The sequence below is a fragment of the Ananas comosus genome, linkage group 15 (assembly GCF_001540865.1).
Source record: "Ananas comosus cultivar F153 linkage group 15, ASM154086v1, whole genome shotgun sequence".
Classification (NCBI taxonomy): Eukaryota; Viridiplantae; Streptophyta; class Magnoliopsida; order Poales; family Bromeliaceae; genus Ananas; species Ananas comosus.
Window position 1 is genome coordinate 6,833,925 of NC_033635.1, and position 11,384 is coordinate 6,845,308.

Here is an 11,384-nt window from a genome sequence, read left to right on the forward strand (position 1 = left end):
ATTAGGCAATCATGCCTATGTACAACGGCTACACGAGCACGACTTCCAAAATACAGCCCAACAGAAGCTCCAAACTCAGCTCACACGGTCTCTGTACCTGCTGAAAACAAAGCATCAAAACCGCGTCGAAACGATTACTTAATAATCCAATTTCGGCTCTAATCACACATAGTACAAAGTAATAACTTAGTTCCCTGCTTCGGGCTAGCTTAATACCTCAAGTTGAGTCTCCAAGAGCTCTCACAAGTCAACTAAAGATGATCCAAGGCTCGATCGCACTCTCGCTGCGAACAACATCGAAACGGCATCAAAACGCTCAAATATAAATTAATATCATCGAACTCTTGCAAAATCAGTTTTAAAACTGAAATTTCTAATTACCCTTGATTAGAATATCCTCCAAACCAGCTTCCAAGAGTACAAGTTCAACTTAAAGAGGCTCAAAAACCTGCTGCGAAGAGATCATACGAAACTGCGTCAATTACGCGATTAATCCGCATATAGTTCCGAAATTGAGTTATAATTCACTAATTATCCTTAATAAGCTTAAAGGCAACTGTTCTCTGAGTTTAGATGGATAATTAGTAGCCAAAATAACTCTTCTTCACTACTGTAAACATCTTCTAATTCGGTTAGAAGCAGCAATACCAAAACGGCTCAAAATTCGACACTAAACCATAAACTAGAGAGAAAATCAAGTTAATTACCTCTCTAAAGCTTTCAACCAGCTTCTCAGGTAGTAACCTCACAGAAAACTCAGCAAACTTTCCTCTCCCCACATTCCAAGCACTGCCCTTGAGTCTCCAAACCAGCAAGCAACAAGGACGACGCGAAATCGGCGCAAAACGACAAATTTTACATAGAGAGAGAAAAACCCTAGAGAGAGGAGAGAGAAAAGGGGAAGAAGCTTGCTCTGAGCTCTAAGGGCCTTCCAGCAACTTCAGAGGTCGACCAGGTATCTGTAGGGATAAGATTAGATGCCAAAAGACCAAAAAATCCCTGCTGCCACGCACCAGCTGCCTCAGCTGCTTGCTGTACCGGTACAGCATAATGCCTATACCGGTACACAATGCAAAATCTGCCCAACGCGCAGAAGCAATGCACTTTCTTGTCTCCGGCAATCCGATCACTCTCTAACTTGTCCAAAAACTTGTCCAAGTCTTTTAGAACATGTAGGATAGTTCCACAACTCATGCCACACACTCGAACTCTGCAATTTGCAAAAGTTCAGTGTATTACAATTCGAGATACTACTAGGCCCACGTGCTTGTACTTGGCCACTAACCAATCGTTCTCTCAACAGTGATTCTACTTCCACTGTTCAATCTATCGGAACTACATCCGAAACACTCGGGCTACTCGGGTATCCTCAATGTCATGGCGCAACTCTCGTAATCAACTACTCATTGCCTTGAGAGTCGCTTCACCATTTCATCTCTACCACGAGTCTCGTTTCTTGTCCAGGAATCACTACTAGCAATTTGCTAGTGCCATCTGGGTCTCTACCTGCTCCAGCAGGCGCTATACTCTCACCGCGTGAGCATGCCAGGGTATTTACACCTACCAGTCCACTTGGTCCATACTATACTAATGTATAAATAGTAATGTATAAATAGTAGCAATAGACCACAGGACAATGCATGCCATGCATCAACTTAAGATTATGCAAAAGCATATGCTTGCTTTAACTAAATCATACTTGCCATAACATCGTCGGTAGCAGCAGGCTCCACGACTCGGGGCGCGTATCCACGGCCACATGGTACTCGCCGCGAACCCTCTGGTCGCATTGTCCTCAACGCCCGCTCTCCCGACCATGCCGCAGGTGGCGCACCTGTAGGCTGTCCAGGAGAGGAATAGGCCGTCGCCAGTGTCAGGGGCCGGCTATCACCTTGCGGACACTCATCCTGCGCATGACCCAGCTGCCCACACCTGAAGTACTTGCCCTCTCGCTGCTCACACTGTTGTGGGTAGTGAGGAACCCCACAAATAACAGATCTCGCAAAAGACCGAATGTGGTAGGTTCCCGGAGCTCGAGATCGCGAGCGCGAACACATCGAAGTCCGTTGGGAACTTGACTGACCATCGTATCCACTCGCTGGTCATCCTTTCCCCGTTTCCTTGTAATAAGACTTGCGCTCCTCCTGCACAAATGCGTCGCCTTGTTTTATCCACAAGGCCCAATTCATGACTTCGGCAAAGTCTGTAATTTAAAATTGTACACATCCTTGAAAATATCCGGCTGAAGTCCCCGCACGAAGCGTTCAGCTCGGTCTTTGTCATCCCGCACCACGTTCGGGATACAATTTACGATACGGGAGAACTCCCGCTTATATTGCCTAACCGAGCGGTCTCCTTGCCGCAGCTGCCGGAACCTCTCCTGAAGCTTTCTCTTCTCACTATCGGGGAAATAGGCAGAGAATATCAATCCATGAAACTCTTTCCAAGTCACAGGAGGGAGACTAGGCGATCGATTCTGCTTGATGCCTTTCCACCATACCTTCGTCGACAGTTTCAGATAGTGCACTGCCAGGTGTACCTTGTCCTGCCCCACAGTGTACAGATCCTTAAATAAAGTTTTCATAGAGTCTATCCACATCTCAACGATCCACGGATCTGTGTCCCCTCCATAAAAGGTAGGCGGATCAAATTTTCTAAAGGTCATGAGGGCCGCCAAAGCTCTCTTCCTCTCCGCCTCTACCTCTGAAGTGCTAGAAGTCGGATTGCCTGACCCCGACGAAAATACCTCCGCCACAACTCCCGGCCACACTTGACGAGCCGTGACTGGTGCGGTCACCAATCGATCTACCGTCTCTTGGAGTCTCTTTATTCGCTTCTCCTGGTGCATGGCAGCCTCCTGCTGCCGTTGCACCAACTCAGCTTATTGCCTCGCCATTCCTACGAGTGTGGCCAACTGCTCGCGAAGTTCTAATTCTCCGCTCGCCTCGAAATACTCAGGGACACCACTTGTCCCATCCCGCGTCGATCTGGACAAAGATCGCCTACGCGGTGCCATCGTTTCCTGAAACACGACAACTCTGTTAATCCTCGACCCACTGGGTCGAACGCAAAACAATTAATACCGACTCAAAAGTTAATCAGGCGAAAGTCACGCAAGGGTGACTATTCTCATCACTCGGCTTCATGTTGTGTGCACCTAACATGAACACCCTCAGTTGAGAATAAACCACGCCTTGAGTCTACCTCTAACATCCATTTTAGAGGTTTTGACACTTGACCCAATCAATTATCTTTCGCCACAAATCACCAGTCCTCGTCTCTCACGAGCCTTATTCTTCTATGGTTTACTATCCTAGGGCTCCTATGTCCGTCTAAACCATTCCTATTATTCTCTTTATGCTTTGATACCACTTTATCTGTCACGCCCCGAGACTCGCCTATTTGGTCGGATTCGGGCATGTCGACAGACTGCTGAATGGACAAAGTTTTCCCTGTACGTCCTAGGCGTCGCAATCAATACAATACAAGAGGTTCCAACTACGAACAGTATTCAATCATAGATTGCATAAGGAAGTATCAAAAGCATAATTACTATGCTATTACAAGCATTCAACTCACAAGCATCTTAACATATTACATTTTTGCTTACACTCAACTTCCAAACTACAATCTAGTTATTATAAATTTATTACAAGTTTGCTTCTCTCATTTCTAACCCCTAAGCTAGACCACTTCGGGGTACCGCTATCTCTGGTCTCTGGGTAGGGCACTATTTACTGAGCTACGCCCTTTCCTCGCGCCGCCGCGCCGCTCGCGTGTGAACCTGTGACCCTCAAAACCACACGGGGGTTAGAACTATATAAATATAGTTCCCAGTGGATACGGCCACCCAAGGGAAAAGCTCGACCCACCAGGTCCAAAGAGACACTGCAACATGTTAGTCCAACAGATATCCAACAGATATTCATGCAAGTATTGAAATACATGTTATGCCTCTCAACATGCAATATGAAAATGCAATTATACAACCAATAAGTAGATCAATTGATTCTACATTCAATTCTGCTATCCATAGCTCATATCGCTTAGCTCTAAGGTTTCTACTACCTTAGGTTCACAGCTTAAGTCCAACTTGCTTCTAAGGTCTCTATTACCTTAGCTCTTGCCATTTATCACTAGCTTTTAAGGTTTCTACCACCTTAACCAAGCTATCCACATGACTCGGCCTCGAGTCAATCATGCGCGGACTACCGCGTACTGGCTGCTACAAGAGCCCACCGCACTCTATGACTTAGCCACCTAGTGGCAAAATTGTCGCACACGCCCAACACTGGCTTAAGTCACCTGGCGGCATAATCCAATAACCGGCTTAACCATCTGGCGGCGAAATCGTCGTACACCCCGAACAATGGTTTAGCCCCGGGTGGCGAAATCGTTGCACATGCCCAGCACCTTCTCTCGGTGTTCCATAAGTCCTGGGATTTCGAAATCCATTTTTCACATCTCAAGGGTAGTCACACACCCTATACTGTCGACCTATCTAGGTTCGACCCATGCACATCCTAGTGGCCCTGCTACCACTATAATCCGCAACCTAGATTCAACCACGCTAGGTTCTATGTCATCTCTACCTAGATCTCAACTTCTAGATTCACTTATTCAACCTATATTTACTAACACTAGGTTCATGTCCAACCTATGTTTAATAACACTAGGTTTAATGCCACTCAATCTACTTGGCATCCTAGCTGTCCAAATCGAGTATTTCAGTTTACACATCCTTGTTTTCCAATGTCGAGTCCTCTAATCCAACTAGAGTTGTCAACCCAATTTCACTTTTACATGAATCTAGCATATTCTTCAATAAGTCATTATGCACTCATCTAGGATATTCTACATCATGTCATCATGCATTCATCTAGCATTTATATATTATGTCAACATGCATTCATCTAGCATACATATCCATATGTACATCTCAAGGGTAGGTAACATCAACTAAGCCTAATATGATTCATGCATTCATATTACCATTCACACCCTACCACTATATGTATATGCATCAACATTAACCACAAATCATCATTATCATCCAATGGTAGTTCAACATAGCATTCATCTCATGCATCTATATGTTTTACAATTAACTATCATTATGCATCATTGATAAATCTAACTCTGCTTCGACATAGAAGCGAGCTAATAACTTCGGTGAGCACAACCCACCTCACAACGCTTTCCGATTGCTTGTTGACACTTGCAATCGGCCTCCCGCTGTCACACCCCGAGCCCACCTCTTTGGCCGGTTCGGGCACGCCAATAGACCGCCAAACGTACAGGATTTTTCATGTACCACGGACAGAATCTCTCCTGTACGTTCAAAGCGTCATAATCATACAATGCGCGAGGTTCCAACCAGAAACAGCATTGTAACACACTAGACTTTTGCAAATTGCAAGGTTCGAGTGTTTGATTTGTGTTTCGAGCTTTTTCACATTTTCTGGAGAGTCGTAGACAGTGTTCCAATTTATGGCTCGCATCTGAAGAATTGAGGTTTAAAACTTTGCACCAAAACTCAAAAAGATGGATTTTTGGTCTGCTCTCGGATTTGCCTCAGCAGGGCTGTGTACCGGTACAGGTTGATGGTTGTACCGATAAAAACAGGTTGTACCGCTACAGGTTGATGGTTGTACCGGTACAGAGGTGGTGTTACCTGCCAACCCGAGGCTCGGGTTTGCGCGCACAGTGTTTTGTATCGGTACACTTTCCCGTGTTCCGGTGCACAGTGCAGAATGCAGTCTGCTTGGGTTTGAGGGGTGTTTTTGGGATTGTAGCAAATCTACAAATAACCCCACGCCCTTAGCTGTGCTCCCCGAGCTTAGACACAGTAGAGACCAAGGTAGGGAGTGTCACGCCCCGAGACCGCTACCAATTTGGTCCGATTCAGGCGCGTCGAACAGACGCCGAACGGACAGCACCTCCCCTGTCCGCCCAAGACTCAACAACCAAATCAAGTACAATTAAGCGCCCAGGAATTGCTTAAATAATATACATAATCGAATACAAAGCACCACAAGTGCTATACTCACAAGTAAGAGCAAGAATCACAAGAGTACATTCAAGTGAAATAAAGAGAGTTGCATCTAGCTATTACAACCATTTAACATTTACACTTTTAATTACATTTTCATCTCCAAAAAATGTAATACATAGTCATCTCCAAAATATATGAGTAGCTCTCCAACATCTATCCAAAATTTACATCATCGTCGTCTAGTACACGAGGGTACTCTATATGCAATAGGAAAGCTACTATCTACTCACTCAGGGCGCTATGCCCTAGCCGCGGTCCTGGCCCGGCGAACTCGTACTCGGCCCTGCAATAAAGTGGTGTGAGAACTATATAAATATAGTTCCCAGTGGGTTCGGCCACCGACTCCGCCGATCTTCTCACTAGGTCTAAGCAGGCACAGATAGATAGATAGATGGATAGATAGATAAAATAAACTACAACTATTCTACCATGCCTTCAATGATATATGATGCATGAAATATTTGTTTTGCAGGTCTTCTACTATCATGCTAGTATAATGTCATGAGCATATATGTAACATAGTTATGCAAGCTACATCATACATTATGTCTACTCAAGGTAAGAATGCAATTCTACTATGCCATTAATGTTCATTACCCAATCTACTTGGCTAACCCGAAGGTTCCGCCGTCGACTCACTCTCAAATTTCATAGGTGAGGAGAAGCTGCACTCGTACACCGAGACCGTCTGCGGGACAACTACGTCTGCCCCTGTGTGAAGTACTCCAGAGACCACTACTTGGGTGGAGCGACCATGCCAAGTGTAAACAGACTAGTGAGTATGATCCAATCCTCACAAGAGGATACCCTATCTACAAGGGTCATAGTGCCTCTGCTGCACAATTCATAATGCATAATCAATGCCGAGACTTCTACCATCCCTAAGTTCATGTCACATTTACTACTCTAGATTTGATGCTACTCGTTCAATCGTTGTAGTAAATGTTTTCTACTAGTTGACATGCCACTCGTTCGTGTTTAGTATTTCTACTACACTAGTTCAATGCCACTCATCTAGGCTACACTATGTCCAAGTTCGACTCATTATGCCACTATAGGATTTCATGTCACAAGACCCAATCCCCATGCCTCCCTAGCCCAAGTGTCCATCCCATGATGCTACACTACTAAGTAAGCATGCAAGGAAATTAGAATTGCAACTATCTACTAATCCTACCATGTATGAACAACATAAGAATATGGTCAATATATAGAACTCAGACATAAAAGAAACCCGGTTGCTTCGGGATGGACACCCCCCACCTTTCGATGATGTAGAGGTTCTAGAAATGCTACTCGGCACACGTTACGACGTGGTCTCCGCCTCCTAGGTGGAAACGAAGCTTGCTCGGCCTTGTTTCACCAATAACTTCTCAACGACTCGACGAATGCTCAATCCGTCTTCGCCAACGTGTTTAGACACCTAGCAATTAGGTTTAGATGCCATCAATTGAGATCAAACCACTCTATTTAGGAAAACCCCAATTTGGGTGCCCTAGGTTTGCTCTATAGCAAAACTACCAAAATCAAACTCTAGGTTCTAGCATAACTCATCTATTAACATGCTTGGGGTCCATTTGATCCATTCATGAAGCTAGAAATCCAAAATCCTAGGTTCCACCATTGTTAGGGTTTACTAGCTTACCTCCAAGGTAGCTCTATGCCAAGGAGAAGATGAGAAAGATGATGGTGAGCTCCTTCTTTTCCTTCTGCTCCTTCTTTTCCTTTCTCTTTTCCTTTTCCTTCCTCTCCTTCTTCTTTGCTTCAAGAGAGGGAGAGAGAGCTTAGAGAGAGAAAGAGAGAGAGAAATGTATGTTTGGGTGTGAAAATAAGAGAGGAAGAGAGTGGTCTCCCCTCTATACCCCCAACTAATAGAACAATTGCTATTAGACCCCTCAACTTTGCTTCTCTTGACTTGCCCAGACTGGGCAGTTTTCGGGTACGGGGACCGGTCCCTCTATGGGAGGACCGGTCCCCGAGAGCTGCCTCACATGCAGAGCCCTCGGGCTAGCCCTTTCACGCGCACGGGGACCGGTCCTCGCTGAGGGACCGGACCTTCAAGGACCGGTCTGTCCCGCTAGGGACCTGTTCCCGAGAGCTGAACTCTCAGGACTTAGCCGATTTTTTCACCTTCTCGCTAGTTGCGCGTACGGGAACCGGTCCTCACTGAGGGATCCGTCCTTCAGGGACTGGTCCCCACCGGAGGGACCGGACCCCGAGAGCAATCTCGCACGCAAAGCTTTTAGCCGCATTTCCAGCTTACGGGGACCAGTCTCTCCGACCAAGGACCAGTCCCCGAGAGCAATTTCTGCAAAGTGCAGATTTCTGCACAGCTTGCTCTCGCGGATCCTTTACAATGCACTTTTGCATTTTTTGACTTCTTCGGTCTTTCTGAAGCATTCCTACTCGACAATTAGTCGATTTTAAATGAAGTCCAACTCTCGTATCTCGAGAATCCACTTCTTTACATCCTCCCCTCCTAAAAAGGAGTTTCGTCTGCGAAACGAATTCAATAACTTAATATAACTCATACCTTAACGCATTTCTTCAAAGAGGTGAGGATAATGCACTTTCATTACCTCCTGAGTTCCCACGTAGCTTCACGATCATCGTGATTGGTCCATCGAATCTTAACGTAGGGAATTTCTCGGTTTCTCAATTTTCGCACCTTTGAGCAATAATCATCGCCGGAAACTCGTCATAGCTTAAATCCTCTTGTAGATCCGGCGGCTCATAGTACATAACATGCTTGGGGTCGTGGATATATTTGAGAAAGTTGGAAATGTGGAACACGTTGTGCACATCTGCGAGCTTCGGCGGCAAGGCGAGTCGGTACGCTACTGCTCCAACACGTTCCAACACTTCATACGGCCCAATATATTGGGGACTTAACTTTCCCCACACTCCGAAGCGCTTCACTCCTCTTATAGGCGAAACCTTCAAGAAGACACGGTCACCCACCGCGAACTCCAAATCTCTACGGCGCTTATCCGAGTAGCTCTTCTGTCTAGATTGCGCCGCGAGCAATCTCTCGCGAGCGAGACGGACTTTCTCTTCCGCCACCCGCAACACATCGGGGCTAAATACCGCACGTTCACCTTGTAAGTTATGGATCCCGAGGATTTAAAAGGTAAATAACACCTAGAGGGGGGTGAATAGGTGTAAACGGCAAAAACCAAAACTCTCGATGCAAAATAAAACTAAATAGCGAAAAATAAAAAAAACACACCGAGATTTAATGTGGGAAAACTCCAATCTGGAGTAAAAAACCCACCGGACCGATCACACGAAGAAATCCACTAAGAAAACTTGAGTACAAGTGATTTACCCAAAATACACGACTCAATTTACCGAATTCTCGATGTAGATTGTCTTTACCGGTCCTCAATCGATCGGAATCCTCCAATCGACCCCGCCGCAACTCCTTGCCGCGCCAACACCTCGAATCCTCAAGGCGTCCACCGAATCCTCGGCTTCACGCGAAATCCACGAGCCAATCCTCCTTCCGGAGCTCGTAGAATAGATGATTTGTGGTTATTGAGACTTAGAATACCATAAGCGATGAGGGTTCACCTTCTAATCAAACATCAACTTGATTCATGGAGAAATTCTCAAGTTAATACCTAAGAATCAAATTGATGGTTGATAATTCGAAAACATGAAATCAAGTTTTTAGGGTATTAGATAGGTAAACATTCTAAGCATCATTCTCTATGATGACCCCCATGGCTTATTTATAAGTTTAGGAGACTTAGAATTAGACTAGGATTGCAAAAAGTCTATTTTAAAAACGGATGTCGTCCTTAGGGACCGGTCTCTCAAGGAGATCTGTCTATGAGAGACCGGTCTCTCGGGTGGGAGACCGGTCCCTTGCTGCGTGACAGAAAACGCAACGTTCGGGAACTGCTCTCTCATGCTAGAGACCGGTCCCTCGCTGCGTGCCCGAAAATCCCATGCTCGGGAACCGGTCTCACTTCCCAGAGACCGGTTGCCTCAACATTCTACGCAGTAAGGACCCTCGGGGACCAGTCTCTTAACCGTGGGACCGGTCCCTGAACACTGAAAACTTCAGATTAAGTTTTCTAAGGCAATCCAAGTCTTCTAAACTTATAGTTAAACATACCACAAATGATCTACCATTCATACCTGAGGTGCCGAGCTTTACGAATGAGTCTTTGATCTTTATATTGAATCTTCTCTTTAAAACTTTGCAATCAACTCTTCAAGACTCCATACGACTTCACGAAATCCGCCAACATAGAAAATCCTTAACAATCTCCCCCTTTGGCGATTTCGTGACAAAACATAATACAACACTTGTACACAACTCAGAAATAATAAAAAGAAGATCATCGCAATCACCAAACGATAATCTCTTGCATGATCGATCCAACAAAGAAAAATTACATTTTCCAATCCTAAAACAAACTCTATGATTTAGACATGGAGTCTTGAAGTCTTGAAGGTTCCTGTAAAAACAATCTCAAAACAGAGTCAATATTCAAGAGTTTCTTTAACGACTAAACATAAACATCATACAGTCAAGTCTACAGTCAAGTCAAGAGTCCAAAATCTAAAAACATCATCCAAAATCTAAAAACATCAAAACATAGCATCTAAGCATCATCAACTACGCATCATCATCATGCATCATCATCATCATCATGCATCATCATCATCATCATGTACTCCCCCTTTTTGTCAAGAAAACGCCAAAACGACAAAAGGAGGAACCCTGCACCCTCAGTCTGAGTCATAACCCTGCGGAGGAAGATCGGAACTACAACAACCCAATTTATCAAAGATTGCTTTCATCAAACGTTTAATCTTGCTCACATCCTTCCTTATCCGAGCTTGATCTGTTGATAACTTCTGAAGCTCTTCGGAGCTCATGATAAACGGATGACACCGATACATCTTCATAAGAAATCTCCACAGAAGGATGAGACGGCGCAGCTGGAGGCGGAGAAGGTCGCTGAGATGGGGATTGAAGTTGCACAAATGACTTCACAAAAGTCGAATCACTAATCCGTCCTAGACTATGCTCATAGGATGCACAATGCGTATTCACATCAAATAGTCGCAGAATCCTCATGATGATTAATGGGAAGGGCAACCGCTCATTCTGACCTAAAGTCTTAATATCCTTCGCCATTCTCCGCCAAATCAGAAACGGAATGTTCAAATTGATGTTCCTGGTCTTAACAATATCCGGGTTACCCAACAGATACATATATAGAATGCGTTCCCATCTCAATATCTTCGTGTTCGCCAGAGGCAAAATGTTATAACAAACAACAAAGTTCAGAAACCTGTATTCCATCTTCAA

At 44.9% G+C, this 11,384-nt stretch overlaps 1 long non-coding RNA gene across 1 annotated transcript; it reads right to left on the minus strand.

Moving 5' to 3' along the window:
• On the minus strand, positions 265–828 carry LOC109721847. The gene is made up of 3 exons (XR_002219306.1): positions 708–828; positions 382–448; positions 265–284 (listed from the first exon to the last, which is right to left on the minus strand). It is a non-coding gene; the product is annotated as an uncharacterized LOC109721847 (long non-coding RNA).